This window comes from Lathyrus oleraceus, chromosome 2 (assembly GCF_024323335.1).
Source record: "Lathyrus oleraceus cultivar Zhongwan6 chromosome 2, CAAS_Psat_ZW6_1.0, whole genome shotgun sequence".
Classification (NCBI taxonomy): domain Eukaryota; kingdom Viridiplantae; phylum Streptophyta; class Magnoliopsida; order Fabales; family Fabaceae; genus Lathyrus; species Lathyrus oleraceus.
Window position 1 is genome coordinate 114561963 of NC_066580.1, and position 20025 is coordinate 114581987.

General features: G+C 38.5%; 1 long non-coding RNA gene across 10 annotated transcripts; it reads right to left on the bottom strand.

The window, feature by feature from the left end:
- Positions 1–2815: 2815 nt before the first annotated feature.
- On the bottom strand, positions 2816–18941 carry LOC127118388 (uncharacterized). 10 transcript variants are annotated; one of them, XR_007802191.1, is made up of 8 exons: positions 5070–5742; positions 4629–4867; positions 4372–4486; positions 4209–4280; positions 3877–4107; positions 3479–3786; positions 3324–3377; positions 2816–3154 (listed from the first exon to the last, which is right to left on the bottom strand). It is a non-coding gene; the product is annotated as an uncharacterized LOC127118388 (long non-coding RNA). The 10 variants fall into 10 exon arrangements; XR_007802192.1 differs by lacking the exon at positions 5070–5742 and adding an exon at positions 18108–18941 and having other exon boundaries at positions 2816–3377; XR_007802194.1 differs by lacking the exon at positions 5070–5742 and adding an exon at positions 18108–18941 and having other exon boundaries at positions 2816–3377; positions 4629–5069.
- Between the last annotated feature and the right edge of the window lie 1084 nt (positions 18942–20025).

The window sequence follows — 20025 nt, forward strand, 5'->3', positions numbered from 1 at the left end:
TGTTCTATATTAGTAAGGTGCGATGGGATAATGGTAATATCCAATTGTTAAAACAATGAGTCAAACTTAACTAAACAAATTATAATAAGATTATATATGTTTAGAAGCAAGAGTTGGAAATGATCCATGTGATGGATTGGAATAAGGAGTTATTCACCCAACTAAAATATTCGAGAGTTGTATTAGATACAATTGGAAGGAGTTCCTACCTAAATAACCTAGTTTTGTGTAATCCGCCTACGCGGACTTAAAACAAAGTGAAATATGGATCTCGACCCACTAGAAAATCTTCCAACGGGATTTTCCGAATCAAATGGTGAGGGTCATTTGTTTTGAGTAAAATAGTGGGAGCATATTTAATTAAAGGCCTAATTAAATATGTTATTGATACTTATATTTTCATTATTTTCATGTAGATTACCATGACAACAAACACCTCTAACAAAATTTTGCGATCAATCCTTGACAAGGAAAAATTGTCTGGGACAAATTTTCTGGATTGGCACCGAAATCTGAGGATTGTCCTCAAACATGATAGAAAGCTGTACGTCTTGGAGAAACCTGTTCCTGAAGAGGAACCTTCTAGTTTTGCACCTAAGGCAGAAAGAGATGCTTATAAGAAGCATGTCGATGATGCCAATGAAACTGCTTTTCTCATGCTAGCTACTATGAACTCAGAGTTGCAAAAGCAACATGAGAACATGGCAGCGTTCGATATGATCGAACACCTGAAGATGCTCTATCAAGAGCAAGCAAGGCATGAAAGGTTTGAAATTTCAAAAGCCTTTTTTCAAGGCAAGTTAGCCGAGGGAGCCCCTGTAGGTCCCCATGTGCTCAAGATGATTGGGTATGTGGAAAACCTTGAGAGGTTGGGTTTTCCCCTCGGAAAGGAACTTGCGACTGATTTGATCTTGCAATCGTTGCAAGATAGATTCAGTCAATTTGTCCTAAATTTTAATATGAATGATATGGACAAATCTCTTCCTGAACTGCTAGCCATGTTAAGAACTGCTGAGCAGAATCTGAAATCAAAAGGGAAGTCCATTCTGATGATCGGAAATGGAAAGAGACAGAACAAAAGGCCCACCAAGCAGGGTGATAAAGGGAAAGGCAAGGAAGTTGCCAAACCCAAACCCACTGTTGTTGCTTGGAAGCCTAGTGGAGGCATAGCAAAAGAAGGCACCTGCTTCCATTGCGGTAAGACCAGACACTGGAAGAGAAGCTGCCCAAAGTACCTGGAAGATAAGAAGAATGGAGTAGAGACTTCAACTTCAGGTATTTTTTTTATTGAAATTAATTTATCTACTTCTGCATCATGGGTATTAGATACTGGATGCGGTTCTCACATTTGTACCAATGTGCAGGGACTAAAAAGGAGTAGAGATTTGGCAAAAGGTGAAGTCGACCTACGAGTTGGCAATGGAGCAAAGGTTGCTGCTTTAGCCGTAGGAACTTATGTATTGACTTTACCTAGTGGTTTAATAATTCAATTAGAGAACTGTTATTATGTACCTGCAATTAGCAGGAATATTATTTCCGTTTCTTGTTTGGACAAGTTTGGTTTTTCATTTATAATAAAGAACAATTGTTGTTCAATTTATTTGAATGATATATTCTATGCTACTGCACAAATGAACAACGGACTATATGTCCCTGATCTTGAAATGCCTATTTATAACATTAATACTAAAAGGATGAAACCTAATGAGTTAAATCCAACTTACCTTTGGCATTGTCGATTAGGCCACATAAATGAGAAACACATTTCCAAACTCCATAAAGATGGACTCTTGAACTCTTTTGATTTTGAATCATATGAGACATGCAAATCTTGTTTAATTGGAAAGATGACAAAGTCTCCATTCACAGGAAAAGGTGAAAGAGCTAATGATCTTTTGGCCCTCATACATACTGATGTATGTGGACCAGTGAACATACAAGCCAGAGGAGGTTTTCAGTACTTCATCACATTTATTGATGATTTCAGTAGATATGGTTATGTGTATTTAATGAAACACAAATCAGAGTCCTTTGAAAAGTTCAAGGAATTCAAGAATGAAGTACAAAACCAACTAGGTAAGAATATTAAAACTCTTCGATCAGATCGAGGTGGTGAGTATTAAAGCCTAGAGTTTGATGACCATCTGAAAGAGTGTGGGATCCTATCCCAACTTACTCCTCCTGGAACACCCCAATGGAATGGTGTATCTGAGAGAAGAAATCGAACCCTGTTAGACATGGTCCGATCAATGATGAGTCACGCCGATCTTCCAAACTCCTTTTGGGGACATGCACTATTGACAGCAGCTTACACACTTAACCGTGTTCCATCCAAAAAGGTTGAGAAGACACCATATGAGATATGTGTCATACCCCAATTTCGCCCGAGCATTTTCATTTCATCTTATCATTAACCATATTTGCATTTCATCTCCATTTAGAATAACTCATCACATTTCACATTGATGTAGAATTGATTCATTCACATTTTTAGAATCATTCCATTTGTCGGTGTATTTAACACCATATTTTTTTTATCATGTGCAAAATGAAAGAAAACCATAAAAGTACTTTTTTTACATTCACCACATTTTCCTCATTAGTGTAAAGACCATTTCATTTTTTTTTCTTTTTTATACAAATTATGTACATTGTTCTTCAAATTCAAGTTTGGTCACTAATAGCATGGATTGATTACTATACGCCTTTATGGCTTACAAAGGGCAGACACACTTATTCAATAGTTTCCCCACAAGTTTTGGTGTCCAATTATCAAGCAATATGAGGTTTATAAGTACCATGCCACAAGTTACCATTATGCCTAGAAAAACCGTGAATCACAGTCCACTTTGATCAAAATGATTAAAAGATATTACAATCCAAACGGCAGTTCAGTTTACATAACAGAGACAATTATTTTACATAACCCAAGACCAAAGGTTTGTTTCAAGTAAGACAAAGGGGAATTACAACCAGGTTTTATTTGCAACACGGTAAACCAGGTAAACCAACAGGGAGTCCATGCCATTCAAATCCAAATTTCAAGCTGCGGCATACCAATAAGATAAACCAAAGCCGCTACCTGCAACATTCTCGACGCTTCCAACAACAAGTAACGATGTCGCAACGACGGAAAGATGCATCCGAGTTCAATCTGCAATTAATCAAACCGATACCAATGAACCAAGGAATTCATTATTAAAGGCATAATCTACGATTATAGCGGTAACCTCACGATTTACACCAAGGTGCAGATTGGGTTACAAAAGAAAGGTATATGAGTTTGAGGCATCATGCCCATTAACCATGGTAACTCCGCACACCTTTCGTTTCAACACACTTCAAAGAGGCGATAAGTTTGGTATTACAAGTGAAACCTGCAGAGTTCATAAAAGGGAAACAGACAGTAAAAATCATCCCAAAAGAGGTTATGAAGCTTATACAAGAAAGACGAAAATTATTCTAAAAGCTTTCATACCAGGAACTGGTGCGTTCCAAGGCGATGTTTTCTCAGAAAAAGGAAGATCCAAATAGTTGACCGCTGTATTTGATCCTTCGCATACACAACCGTTGGCTACGTACTTCCAAGCATACGTACACTAAGTTTGACAGAGATAAGGGATGCACATAGCCTTATGTATGATCTCACAGATGTGCTTAAAAAGAAGGGCTTAGACATGGGTTCGTTGTCGAGCAATGTAGAACATACGAACAAAGAGTGATACCCTTGGTAAACCCGATTACTGATGGATCGCTACTATGCCAGGGCTAGCTCTCAATGGTGGTCTGCAGCATATAACAGGCAGTCATGAATATTGTGTTTGACAGGATTTCATACTCATAATGGAAAATATTTAGAGAAGTCAAAACCTGCACCTGGTGAAACACTTGTGGATGTTGATTGCTGGAGAATTTCGCGCTTCCCGGATAATGAACCGCATTGTGGTCGGCAATACTCCCAAGTACACGGTACGCAGTTCATCTCTCAAAGTCAGCTTCACTGATTTCTGATAAGCCGTAAGAAGGATTGCATCATGCGGATGATCGTGTTAATCTGAATAAATGCGAGTAGCACAAGCTGCTCCAATCAAGGCATTGCATAAGGACCTGTTGCATATCAGATTTAGAGTATGCCATCAAAGAGATCAACAAAACAATTCCGACCATTTCCTAAAAAATTCTAAAGCCCAATTGTCCATTCTTCTCACCAAAGTCCTAGATCATTTGTTTTCATGTTGTCGTTCCAAGCATTGGCTAAGCCTGTCAGGTGATGATTGAACCTACAAACAACGCCAAGAATAATGTCATTATCACTATGGAAAGACATCTGAAAACCGCAGCATATTCAAGCATAAATAAAAGGGGATTTACCGTAACGATCCAAAACAAGATCCAAAACAAGTCGCGATATCAGAAGTGTACACCAGGGCGCATCATGTTGCAATACGTCATCAATTCGCAGCAGCCAGAACCCACTGCAACCAAACTGGCCAAAATTAAATGTCGTATTAGATCATCAGTCACGGTGGTGCAAGTGGACTTTGAATAATTATCTTTTTTCGTCGCACCAGTTAATCAAAACCTGCGAGAAATTCAGAGTTACAGGACAGTGAAAATAAGGTTCTTACCACAATACATAGGTGTTCCACAACAGTAAAATTCTATACGAAATAGTGGCATATTTCACTACAAGCAGATCTGTACGGGACCACACCAAAAATCTAAAGGAGATTTTATTCTAACGGATTGATCCTATCCAAGATTTGCCAGCTCATGAAGGATAAGGACAGATGAACCTCGTACAAGAACTCTATATAAGAACCATTTGATGACTGAAGCAGGGACTCCTTCCTAGAGCGTCGTTACTCTGCGGAAAACAAATCCAAAACACTTATTAGAGCTCTAAAATTTCTAAGCCTGTTGAGATTTCACACTGAATCTCAACAAGTTTGAGCTAAAAACCACTACCTGGATAGCAACCCCGACAAAACGAAAGAAAATCGCACAAGAAGAAGAAGCAGAGATTAGGACAAGAAGAAAGCAGAGCAAGGGAAAATGATAAGGCATACCTTATACACTGCAGATCCGGTTGGTTTATGCGCTTTGCCTTTGTATAGATCCATGACTCTTAGGGCATTTTGATTCTGTTTTGATGTATGGCGATAACTGTTGATTTATTTTTTTCATTTGTTGGATGAATTGTGTTTGTTGCAAACCATGTGAGGTTTGATTCCGACTTTGAAGGTGCTGAGAACGAAAATCTGGAGTTCGGTTTTAAAAGGCGAAATTTGTTTCGCCTCTAAGGACTCCGATCCTTCTAATTGTTGTTCATTTAAAGTTAGAATCACGTCTGGAATTCGATTTGGGGTAGGATTGGTGTTTGAGATCTTAGAAGTCATGTTGGTTTGTTAAATTTCTGGAAAATCGCTCAAGAACTTTCAAGTGTTCTTGAGAAGTGATTATGGTATTATGCAGGCTTTTATGGTGTTTTACTTTTGTTTTGGGAAGGAGAGTTCGGCAGAATAAGGGATATATGAGCATTCACGAATAATCATTTGAATTTATTTTGGTTTATGGGTTTTATGCATATTTAATGGTATTGCATTCATTGTAGGGATAATGGTTTGGTCAAAATTCCATTGGGTAATAACTCACTGTACTAGTTTAACATGTATCCATTTTTTAAGAGCTTTTATTTTCATCGATTCGCTAGCTATCTTAAAAGACTGTAGGTAGCACTTATTGTTATGACTAGCCAAAACATTTTGGAAAACAGTAGGAAGCCGCCACGAGGGGGGTATGCTACTATCCTCACATTTCTTTTCTTTTTTTTAGTTCTAGGATTAATTGGATTGGGGTCGGGCCTTATCCGAAAGGATTTTTGCATCACCCTGAACATGCTACTCCGACCCCAACGCCCATTAGAATTTAGTAGGCCTTATGCCTTCAAACAGCCCACTCAGTCTTAATAATCAACATCCATTTTTGTCCTACTTTTTTTTATTAATTATAATATGGTTAAGTTGATTAACTTGTTGATCAAATTTCCGATTGAGGTAATTAATTTTTTTAAAATTTATTTTATTAATTAATTTTGTCCATTGACTTTTAATTAATTTAACTAATTAAATAATTTCACTTTTTACCAATTAACCAATTATACTCGATCAAACCATCTTCCCGACTAATTCTCACGAATTCAAATTCAAATCATTTTCCAAACCATCTAACTTCAAAAGAAATTCTCTCTTTTAGCATAAAGCTTGGGATGAAAAGGAGATAGGAAGCGTTCACTTCACTATTTCTCAAGTACTTGAATAATTGGCGCACGCCATATTGCTCGAGTTCTTGTCACCCGATTAAACTTTAAATACCAATTTCAAATCACTTTTTCCAAATCAAATAACTTTAAATACCAATTACAAATCATTTTTTTAAAAATCAATTACCAATTCTAAATCCATTAAGTTCTAAATTTTCAGATAATAAAAGGATAGGAGGCGTTCGCCTCATTATCTTTCGATCATTCGAATAATTGGTGTACGCCATATTGCTCGAATTTTCCTCATCTAATTAAAATATCAATCATACATTATTTAAATCATTTCCTTTAAATCAACTACAAATTCCAAACTCTTTTAATTCTAAATTTCCGATAATAAAAGGATAGGAGGCGTACGCCTCACTATCTTTCGATTATTCGAATAATTGGCGTACGCCACATTGCTTGAATCTTCGTCATCAATTCAAAACCACAATCGAATAAACTCAAATAATCTTTTATATCAAACACAATTTCGCAAAATAAACAACTTAAACTTCAATAGAGAATGGGAGGCGTACGCCTCGTCATTCCTTGATTATTTGAATAATTGGCGTACGCCATATTGCTCAAATCATCGACTTTTCAAAACCAACCAATTCAAATTCAAACTATTTTCGCAAATCAAATACAACGTCTAAAAACATATCTTTCTTAAATTAAACTTCGGATGACAACAGATGGGAGGCGTTCGCCTCACCATCTCTCAATTATTTGAATAATTGGCGTACGCCACATCGCTCAAATTATCGACTTCCGACTAAAACACGCTAAATAAACTTGGATAAGGGAATAGGTGGCGCACGCCTTATTATTCCTTGAACAAGCAAGTAGGAGGCGTATGCCTCACTACCGTGCACATTCAACATCCACAAACAAACTTTCAAAATAATTTGAACGAAAAAGGAATGGAAGGCATTCGCCTTATTATTCCTCGAAAGAATTGGACGATCGGTGTACACCACATTGCTCAATCTTTCGTCGTTCTTCAAAAACATCTCCAACATTAAACCTAACTTCTCGCCCCCGAGCGATCGAAACCTATCAAACACCAAACACATCAATTCAACTTGTCACCCCCGCGTGACCAAAACCCTTTCAAAACGAACACTGTCAATCCTTTCTAATGCGCACAACAAACCAGTGCTAGAGCCTCCACTGAGAGTAGACAAGCCAACGTTTAGCCGTTAGAACGCCGACCTATATAGTCGTTCACAAAACAAAACAAACCATTTATTCGTAGTAGCCCGAACTACGAATGCTCTGATTTCCTTATTGTACTATAAGGATACGTAGGCAGGAGATTACTGTATCTTCGCGAGCACACTAATAAAAAACCTCCCTTTTCCCTCCTGAGGTCTTCATCCATATCTATCATCAATTCTAATTACTCGAAGCAAGCAAATAACAGTCAACTAACAGTCAAAATAGCAAATCAGACTAAAAGGTTCCCGTTGAGTACAACGGACGTGAGGGGTGCTAATACCTTCCCCTTGTGTAATTGACTCCCGAACCCGAATATGGTTGCGACGACCATTATTCTAATTTCTAAAGGTTTTCTCGATATTTTCCTATTCCTTCATTGGAATAAATAAAGTTCGGTGGCGACTCTGTTCGAACAATATTTTTCCGCGTTCCATCGCGAGGGATCGCATTTTTTCGAGGTGCGACAGACTAGCGACTCTGCTGGGGACCATTCTTCAAGCAAGAGAGAGTCTAGCCTAACTTAGTCTGATTTTGCTATGACTGTTGGAAGATATTCTTTTCTTCCATGTTTATTTCTCTGTATTTTATTCTGATTGATTGTGTTGTATATAATTTGCCTTGATACTTTGATATGGGACTTGGTGTATGCTGTAAGATAAGCTCCATACCCGAGCTTCGAGAAAAACTTAGAACCCGGAGTTGTGTAGTATCGAACCGGGGGGTGTACACCTCATTGGGACAATACGAAGACTCCACCTAAAGTAGATCTGTTTGGGGTTTCCATCACAATATGGCTAGCCCATTATTGTGGGGAGGTTCTAAATACGATCCGTGACTCTAGGGACCTCGCCTTAAACCCAAGTTTTGTTTTTATGATTGGTGATTATGTAGTATTGAACCGAAGGGTCTACACCCTGTTCGAACAATATGAGAATCCCACTTAGATTAGATCATTTCAGAACTCCCATCCCGATGTGGCTAGCCCACCATTGCGAGGTAGTTTTGAACTTGATCTGTGAGTCTAAGTTCCTTCCTCGAAAACATAACTATAGAACCTACCTTTGGGAATTTCTAGTAATCATAGAAACCTGTGCTTCTTCCTGTTATCCCGACGTACCCGACGTGTGGATGATCTTGAATATTTGTATTCCTTTGCAAACATGGCAAAATTTCATGCATTTGCACATCATCAACATGCATTGCATATCATTGTCCAGAAACAAAAACTTACACCATATTCTACCCTTTGTCCAGTAACACTGACTACTCGACACCGGTACGAGACACGCCGCAACTACAAGATGACACTTGAACAGCTGGAAGCAAACCAGGTTTCGATGAGGACATATATTGACTCCGTGCAGGAAAAGATGGATCGCTTGCTTGAGACCATGTTACTCTTGGCCCAGAAGGAAAAGGATGCAGAGACTAGCGCCGAAGCTAGGAAAGTTGCTGCCCAGTTTGGATCGCCATCACTTAGCATCCCTGGAGTAACTGAACTTGATGGTAACCCCGCCCAGCCTAGAGGAGGGCCGATCCCTATTCCGATCCCAATGGTCAATGTGAACCCCCATGAGCATTCTGCTACATCTGCTCGACATGGACCAATGATGGGTGATGAAGATCCATACGGCGCCTTCTTCATGCCACAACCCGCCAAACCTGCTGTTGGAGGTCTCCCAGACCCAGCTGTTGATAGACTCCATGCTTTGGAGGAAAAGTTTAAGTCCTTGGAGGTTCACACTACTCCCGGTTTGGACGCTGTTGACATGTGCCTGGTGCCAGGACTCGTGATTCCACAAAAATTCAAAGTCCCAGACTTTGACAAATACAAAGGGATCAGCTGCCCGAGAACTCACCTCAGAGCCTACTATCGCAAAATGGCTGCCCACATCAGTAATGATCAACTCCTGATGCATTACTTCCAAGATAGTCTCAGTGGGGCATCCTTGGAGTGGTACATGCAACTGGAGAGAGGTCAGGTCCAATCATGGAGAGACCTTGCCGAAGCCTTCCTTAGGCATTATCAGTACAACACTGATCTAGCACCCAACCGCACCCAGCTGCAAGACATGACTCAGCGCAACAATGAGTCATTCAAGGAATACACCCAGCGGTGGAGAGAGCTTGCAGCTCGTGTCCAACCTCCTCTCCTTGACAAAGAGCTAATTGACATGTTTATGGGAACTCTGCATACCCAATACATGGAGAAAATGGTAGGATCCAGCTTCCCAACTTTTGCTGAGGTGGTCTCTGTGGGAGAACGGATCGAGAGCCAGATCAAGAAGGGAAAGCTACCTTGTGCTGCCAATGCTTCAAGTGGGATGAAGAAACCTTATCCCAATCTCCTAAAGAAGTCGGAAGGTCAGACCAACGCCATAATGAGAGGAGGAGGATATAGGGCACCTCCGTATGCTCATACGCCTTATCATTAGGTTTCCGCGGCCATCCCGACACCATATCAGCCACCCTATCAGCAATCGTATCAACAACCTTATCAACAGCCGGCTTACCAGCAGCCACATCAAAATCAACAACAACGTGCTCCACAACAACGTCAACCTAATCAGCAGAGGGCAAGAAGGCCAGAAAGACATTTCGATCCTTTGCCAGTACCATATAGCAAGATCCTCCCCTACTTGCTAAAGGATGGATCAGTTGTTTTGAAGGAGCTAACACCTACAACTCCACCATATCCTCCAAGCTACGACGCCAATGCTCACTGCAAGTATCACATGGGTGCTCTAGGGCACACAATAGAGAACTGTAAGGCTTTCAAGCATAAGGTTCAAGATTTGATTGACAGTAAAGTAGCTACATTCACGCTAGTTAGGCCAAATGTCGCGACAAATCCCATGCCGGCGCATGCGGAGCACAGTGAAGCTCGAAGATAGAGCTCCTCACCGGCCTGAGCAAGCAGAGCAATTCCGCCGAAGAATCCAAAGATGAAGGTCTGTTCATTTGAATGAAGGCAGTCATTATGCCAGTTTTACCATTTCACAATTTTGTAATTTGTTCTTGTTTGTCTAAGTACTATATGCTTTAAACATTGTTGTTTGTATTTGGTCTTATTAATGGGATAATTATGCATGCTTTGAATCAATCTTTCATAATTCACTCATCTATCACATTTGCAAATCACAAACACATACTTTTTTGCTTCACCTTCTTTATCACACTATTGTTAGTAAATGTTGGAAGGAGGATGACGAAAAAAAAATACTCATAATTATTGATTGTATGCTATCGGATAAAACCCTACTGATGATGTACAGGCATTGTTTCAAATCCCCAAACACTGGAGAGATAAGGAGTTAATCCCTAGTCAAGCACTTCGAGCCTAGAAGTAGGAGTTTCTTTCAGATCTAAAAAAACCCTTACGCTTAACCTGGGGCAGGGTAGTGTTCAGTTGATCTGACTACACTTTCGAATTACAAGATGAAATATCCCATGTGAGGATCAACCACATGATATTCCTCGCACATATCCTGAAGTGTCGAAGGAACCATACAAATCCAAATTTTATGTCGGTTGTTTTTCAATGACCAATGACTTGGCAGTCATAATTTTCCAAAAAAAATCAAAAAGCCCGCTAAGTCAGACACCCAAAAAGGAGACTTAGGCAAAAAACAGGGGTAATCCCGATGGATTAACGCTTCAACAAGCGGTCCATGCAAAAATCAGGGATCAAAACAAAAATCGAAAGAGACAATGAAAGTCTCCAACAAAACAAAGCAAGATTCAGTGACCACCATACCAAAATCAAAGGGTCACCGACATAAAAAAAAACGAAATAAGGTGGCTACCATTCCAAGAGACCTTGAATCACCATCTTTATCCTTACACCTGCAAAAAACGAATGTGTGTGAATTAACTGAACGTAGGATTGGAGATCATCATGAAGAAGGGGTGGGTTAAAATAAACTTTGAGCCTTATATCCTTTTGTTTCAATAACCATGAACCAAGCCACGTTACAACCTTCAAAAGACCTAATTGAAGTAAGGTTTGTTCTGAAAGCATACTACAACAAGGTTGAGTAAACTGACTCCCAAAGATTTGCTAATATTCTCTTCTCACTATATCACTCACACACTAGCTAAAATCAACATTGCGTTTGGACTCATGGTTCACTCGTCATACACTACCACGACACTCCCAAATGAATGGTTGTTTTTCAAAACTTGCATAACTGTTGCATTAAAATCACCATTTCTTGAGTAACAATTCTTAATTGTCAGTCAGTGCTTGACGTCGAGAAAATTCCAACAAGGGGCAATCCAAGAGGTACTTGATCGTTGGTGCTGACACGAATCAAGACCATCTCATAACCCTATGGATCAAGGGCATGGCATCTTTTGATTATGTTGACTTAAGAAGTAGTCAGTATAAGACAAATCTCCAAGCATCGGTTGATCAAGGAGGAAAAACACTTCAGTACTCAGTATGTCTGGGACAAGTCCCTCAAAGGCTAATCAGGGGCAGACCATTGCAAGAGTCATACCTTTGAGGAAATAGACTCATACCATGTCATTGGATAACCACTCCCAAGACTTCCTTTCAAGGAGAATGCCATTTGAACACCCTACAGACAATGGCAATACAAGTTGCAAGGGGCAAATTCCCTTCATATCTTCAAGTCAGTCAAGCAGATTGCGTCAGACACTAGTAACTGCTTGAATTCATAACAAAGACGTCAAAAGTTCATACCAGTACAACATCATATCTTGACAAGAGTCCTTAGGACACGTCAAAGGCATGATCATCATGCGTTGATCACGTCGCTATGCTCAGTTGCAGGCTGGACAAACATCTCAGAAGAAGAAATCGAGATCTTCTCAAAGATGAATACACAACATATCAGCAAGAGATTAAACTTGGGGCACCAAGAGTATCCGCATCTATTGCGTGTTCATCACATCATCAACTACCGAGTGTCGGGAAGTCAGATCCTTTCACCAATCAATAGTCCAAGTCACAATGACAATTACAAAAAACCTAAAGTCCACCTTACTGGCACCCACACAAAAACAAATACAACCAACACTGGTTTCCAGAAAACACATTGCCTTTGAAAAGGGGGGGCCAATCCCAAACAAGCCAATTATCCTTCGCATTCAAACATGAATCACATGCATCATATGCATCACCTCATTACGTAACACATACATGACATTTATGCATATAGCACAAATCAAAATCCAAGGTTTAGTCGTGGGCATCCAGGCCAACCCTCAATCGAGTCATTGTCACTTTTTCTAAGTGAGTTCCTACCTTATCATCAGGTGTTCCCCATTGAGTTACATACTTTAACCTTTTATTGATAAGATGTTATCCTTAGCTAAGTCAAGCAATATTTCTTTAAACACCTACCTGGTTTCACGTTGAGCATCCCTCAATGAGTCGTTTCCTGTAACCTTTTGTTGACAGAAACTACATCTCCTCAGAGAATATTTGTTCTGCAACCTTTTGTTGATGGATACCCTAAGCAAGTCTTACCCAACAATGTTCCGATACTACCCAACAAGTCAGGTTTATTGAACTTTGACAGTAGCTTTATTTTTCCAATATTTTTCTCACTATCATCCTTTTGGTGAAAGTCCATTGAGGAATAATATTGATCATTGTCCTGTTTATGGTAACCGTTATCCTTTTGGTAATGGTAAATCCTTGACATTTGTGATCTTACTATCATCCTTTTGGTGTCGAAGATCCTTGAAGTTTTGGTTCAACCTTCATCCTTTTGGTGAATAATGACCTCTGTAATTATTACAACCTACCGTCATCCTTTTGGTGTCGGCGATCCTTGTGGTGATAAGGATCCTTGTCATTTTGGTTCAATCATCATCCTTTTGGGGATGACGTCTAGTTCAATCTAAACATCATCCTTTTGGTGATAGAGACTATGGAGTTTGGTTTAAGCCATCATCCTTTTGGTGATGGTGACATTTGGAAAGTCCAATCCCACTGTCATCCTTTTGGTGTCAGCAACATTTGAAGTTATTATGACTTATTATCATCCTTTTGGTGGTAACAAGTTTCGAAGTTATGATCTCACCTTCATCCTTTTGATGATGGTGATTGTTGATTCTTTATCATCCTTTTGGTGATAACGAGTCCTGTTGTGTTGTAGCGCCTTCATCCTTTTGGTGATGGTGATTGTCTACTTATTGTCATCCTTTTGGTGATAACAAGTTTTGTTGTTCGATCCTACGTTCATCCTTTTGGTGACGGTGATCAGTAAAAGTTATCGACTTATTGTCATCCTTTTGGTGGTAACAAGTTTTGTTGATTGGTCTTACCTTCATCCTTTTGGTGGTAACAAGTTTTGTTGATTGGTCTTACCTTCATCCTTTTGGTGACGGTGACCATTTGAGTTATGGGCTCATTATCATCCTTTTGGTGATAACGGGTTTTGTCTTGATCTTACCTTCATCCTTTTGGTGATGGCGATCAATTGCGTTGTGTGCTTATTATCATCCTTTTGGTGGTAACAAGTTTTTTTCTTGATCTTACCTTCATCCTTTTGGTGATGATGATCAATTGTGTTGTGTGCTTATTATCATCCTTTTGGTGGTAACAAGTTTTGTCGTTTGACCTTACCTTCATCCTTTTGGTAATGGTGATTGTTGACTTATTGTCATCCTTTTGGTGATAACAAGGTTTTGTCTTGGTCTTACCTTCATCCTTTTGGTGATGGTGATCAATTGTGTTGGGTGCTTATTATCATCCTTTTGGTGGTAACAAGTTTTGTCTTTTATTATACCTTCATCCTTTTGGTGATGGTGATTATTGACTTATTATCATCCTTTTGGTGATAACAAGCTTTGTTGTTTAACCTTACCTTCATCCTTTTGGTGATGGGGATCCTTTGAGTTGTGTGACTTATTATCATCCTTTTGGTGGTAACAAGTTTTGTTTTTAATTATGCCTTCATCCTTTTGGTGATGGTGATTGTTTTGACTTATTATCATCCTTTTGGTGGTAACAAGTTTTATCTTGTACCTTACCTTCATCCTTTTGGTGATGGTGATCATTGAGTTTCGACTTATTATCATCCTTTTGGTGATAATAAATTTGTTGTGTGACTATACCTTCATCCTTTTGGTGATGGTGACCATTGAAGTTATTGACTTATTATCATCCTTTTGGTGATAACAATTTTGTTGTTGGACCTTACCCTCATCCTTTTGGTGACGGAGATCTTTGAAATTGATGAGTTAACTATCATCCTTTTGGTGATAGCCTTGATACTATACTCTCAGTAATGAGAAACTTTATCAGAATAACCATCATCCTTTTGGTGACGGACATCATCCTTTTGGTGATAGAAATCTTTGAATCGTGTCTAACTTTCATCCTTTAGGTGATAGCGAGATTTGTTATTGATCTTACCATCATCCTTTTGATGATGGCGATCTTTGTTGTAGCCACTGTAACCATCATTCTTTTGGTGATAACTACTTTTGAAGCTCAACTTATCCATCGTCCTTTTGGTGATGACGATCCTGGAAATTGTGTTGAATTACTATCATCCTTTTGGTGGTCGCAATCTCTACTGTCGTCCTTTTGGTGCCAAAGAACCTTTCAATTTTAGTCTCACAATTGTCTTTACATCAGAAACGGCCTTTGCAAGACCGAGTGTCGACTCGAGGGTTGACATTGATTTAACATTCCACCCCTATCACCTTGGAGTTGTTAGAATCCACTGCATTTTCTTTCTGCATATGTCCATTGCATTTTCTTTCCGCATCCATTCCATTGCATTCCAAAGGACAAAATCTGGGTCTTTTTGTATTTAATTACCTTCCACCACGAATGTATGAAGACTGTTGTTATTCTTACCTTCTAGTTCAGGTTAATTAAATAGGGCCAGCTGTCATACCCCAATTTTGCCAGAGCATTTTCATTTCATCTTATCATTAACCATATTTGCATTTCATCTCCATTAGAATAACTCATCACATTTCACATTGATGTAGAATTGATTCATTCACATTTTTAGAATCATTCCATTTGTCGGTGTATTTAACACCATATTTTTTTTATCATGTGCAAAATGAAAGAAAACCATAAAAGTACTTTTTTTACATTCACCACATTTTCCTCATTAGTGTAAAGACCATTTCATTTTATTTTTTTGCTTTTTTATACAAATTATGTACATTGTTCTTCAAATTCAAGTTTGGTCACTAATAGCATGGATTGATTACTATACGCCTTCATGGCTTACAAAGGGCATACACGCTTATTCAATAGCTTCCCCACAAGTTTTGGTGTCCAATTATCAAGCAATATGATGTTTATAAGTACCATGCCACAAGTTACCATTATGCCTAGAAAAACCGTGAATCACAGTCCACTTTGATCAAAATGATTAAAAGATATTACAATCCAAACGGCAGTTCAGTTTACATAACAGAGAAAATAATTTTACATAACCCAAGACCAAAGGTTTATTTCAAGTAAGACAAAGGGGAATTACAACCAGGTTTTATTTGCAACACGGTAAACCAGGTAAGCCAACAGGGAGTCCATGCCATTCAAATCCAAATTTCAAGCTGCGGCATACCAATAAGATAAACCAAAGCCGCTACCGGCAACATTCCCGACGCTTCCAGCAGCAAGTAACGATGTCGCAACGACGGAAAGATGCAGCCGAGTTCAACCTACAATTAATCAAACCGATACCAATGAACCAAGGAATTCATTATTAAAGGCATAATCTACGATTATAGCGGTAACCTCACGATTTACACCAAGTTGCAGTTTGGGTTACAAAAGAAAGGTATATGAGTTTGAGGCATCATGCCCATTAACCATGGTAACTCCGCACACCTTTTGTTTCAACACACTTCAAAGAGTCGATAAGCGTGGTATTACAAGTAAAACCTGCAGAGTTCATAAAAGGGAAACATACAGTAAAAATCATCCCAAAAGAGGTTATGAAACTTATACAAGAAAGACGAAAATTATTCTAAAAGCTTTCATACCAGGAACTGGTGCGTTTAAGGGAGATGTTTTCTCAGAAAAAGGAAGATCCGAATAGTTGACCGTTGTATTTGATCCTTCGCATACACAACCGTTGGCTACATACTTCCAAGCATACGTACACTAAGTTTGACAGAGATAAAGGATGCACATAGCCTTATGTATGATCTCACAGATGTGCTTAAAAAGAAGGGCTTAGACATGGGTTCGTTGTCGAGCAATGTAGAACATACGAACAAAGAGTGATACCCTCGGTAAACTCGATTACTGATGGATCGCTGCTATGCCAGGGCTAGCTCTCAATGGTGGTCTGCAGCATATAACAGGAAATCATGAATATTGTGTTTGACAGGATTTCATACTCATAATGGAAAATATTTAGAGAAGTCAAAACCTGCACCTGGTGAAACACTTGTGGATGTTGATTGTGGCAGAATTTCGCGCTTCCCGGATAATGAACCGCATTGTGGTCGACAATACTCCCTAGTACACGATGCGCAATTCATCTCTCAAAGTCAGCTTCACTGATTTCTGATAAGCCGTAAGAAGGATTGCATCATACGGATGATCGTGTTAATCCGAATAAATGCGAGTAGCACAAGCTGCTCCAATCAAGGCATTGCATAAGGACCTGTTGCATATCAGATTTAGAGTATGCCATCAAAGAGATCAACAAAACAATTCCAACCATTTCCTAAAAAATTCTAAATCCCAATTGTCCATTCTTCTCACCAAAGTCCTAGATCATTTGTTTTCATGTTGTCGTTCCAAGCATTGGCTAAGCCCGTCAGGTGATGATTGAACCTACAAACAATGCCAAGAATAATGTCATTATCGCTATGGCAAGACATCTGAAAACCGCAACATATTCAAGCATAAATAAAAGGGGATTTACCTTAACGATCCAAAACAAGATCCAAAACAAGTCGCGATATCAAAAGTGTACACCAGGGCACATCATGTTGCAATACGTCATCAATTCGCAGCAGCCAGAACCCACTGCAACCAAACTGGCCAAAATTAAATGTCGTATTAGATCATCAGTCACGGTGGTGCAAGTGGACTTTGAATAATTATCTTTTTTCGTCGCACCAGTTAATCAAAACCTGCGAGAAATTCAGAGTTACAGGACAGTGAAAATAAGGTTCTTACCACAATACATAGGTGTTCCACAACAGTAAAATTCTATACGAAATAGTGGCACATTTCACTACAAACAGATCTGTACGGGACCACACCAAAAATCTAAAGGAGATTTTATTCTAACGGATTGATCCTATCCAAGATTTGACAGCTCATGAAGGATAAGGACGGATGAACCTCGTACAAGAACTCTATATAAGAACCATTTGATGACTGAAGCAGGGACTCCTTCCTAGAGCGTCGTTACTCTGCGGAAAACAAATCCAAAACACTTATTAGAGCTCTAAAATTTCTAAGCCTGTTGAGATTTCACACTGAATCTCAACAAGTTTGAGCTAAAAACCACTACCTTGATAGCAACCCCGACAAAACGAAAGAAAATCGCACAAGAAGAAGCAGAGATTAGGACAAGAAGAAAGCAGAGCAAGGGGAAGCGATAAGGCATACCTTATACACTGCAGATCCGATTGGTTTATGCGCTTTGCCTTTGTATAGATCCATGACTCTTAGGGCATTTTGATTCTGTTTTGATGTATGGCGATAACTGTTGATTTATTTTTTTCATTTGTTGGATGAATTGTGTTTGTTGCAAACCATGTGAGGTTTGATTCCGACTTTGAAGGTGCTGAGAACGAAAATCTGGAGTTCGGTTTTAAAAGGCGGAATTTGTTTCGCCTCTAAGGACTCCGATCCTTCTAATTGTTGTTCATTTAAAGTTAGCATCACGTCTGGAATTCGATTTGGGGTAGGATTGATGTTTGAGATCTTAGAAGTCATGTTGGTTTGTTAAATTTCTGGAAAATCGCTCAAGAACTTTCAAGTGTTCTTGAGAAGTGATTAGGGTATTATGCAGGCTTTTATGGTGTTTTAATTTTGTTTTCGGAAGGAGAGTTCGGCAGAATAAGGGATATATGAGCATTCACGAATAATCATTTGAATTTATTTTGGTTTATGGGTTTTATGCATATTTAATGGTATTGCATTCATCGTAGGGATAATGGTTTGGTCAAAATTCCATTGGGTAATAACTCACTGTACTAGTTTAACATGTATCCATTTTTTAAGAGCTTTTATTTTCATCGATTCGCTAGCCATCTTAAAAGACTGTAGGTAGCACTTATTGTTATGACTAGCCAGAACATTTTGGAAAACAGTAGGAAGCCGCCACGAGGGGGGTCTGCTACTATCCTCACATTTCTTTTCTTTTTTTTAGTTCTAGGATTAATTGGATTGGGGTCGGGCCTTATCCGAAAGGATTTTTGCATCACCCTGAACATGCTACTCCGACCCCCAACGCCCATTCGAATTTAGTAGGCCTTATGCCTTCAAACAGCCCACTCAGTTTTAATAATCAACATCCATTTTTGTCATACTTTTTTTTATTAATTATAATATGGTTAAGTTGATTAACTTGTTGATCAAATTTCCAATTGAGGTAATTAATTTTTTTTAAATTTATTTTATTAATTAATTTTGTCCATTGACTTTTAATTAATTTAACTAATTAAATAATTTCACTTTTTACCAATTAACCAATTATACTCGATCAAACCATCTTCCCGACTAATTCTCACGAATTCAAATTCAAATCATTTTCCAAACTATCTAACTTCAAAAGAAATTCTCTCTTTTAACATAAAGCTTGGGATGAAAAGGAGATAGGAAGCGTTCGCTTCACTATTTCTCAAGTACTTGAATAATTGGCGCACGCCATATTACTCGAGTTCTTGTCACCCGATTAAACTTTAAATACCAATTTCAAATCACTTTTTCCAAATCAAATCACTTTAAATACCAATTTCAAATCATTTTTTTAAAAATCAATTACCAATTCTAAATCCGTTAAGTTCTAAATTTTCAGATGATAAAAGGATATGAGGCGTTCGCCTCATTATCTTTCGATCATTCGAATAATTGGCATACGCCATATTGCTCGAATTTTTGTCATCTAATTAAAATATCAATCATACATTATTTAAATTATTTCCTTTAAATCAACTACAAATTCCAAACTCTTTTAATTTTAAATTTCCGATAATAAAAGGATAGGAGGCGTACGCCTCACTATCTTTCGATTATTTGAATAATTGACGTACGCCACATTGCTCGAATATTTGTCATCAATTCAAAACCACAATCGAATAAACTCAAATCATCTTTTATATCAAACACAATTTCGCAAAATAAATAACTTAAACTTCAATAGAGAGTGGGAGGCGTACGCCTCGTCATTCCTTGATTATTTGAATAACTGGCGTACGCCATATTGCTCAAATCATCGACTTTTCAAAACCAACCAATTCAAATTCAAACTATTTTCGCAAATCAAATACAACGTCTAAAAACATATCTTTTTTAAATTAAA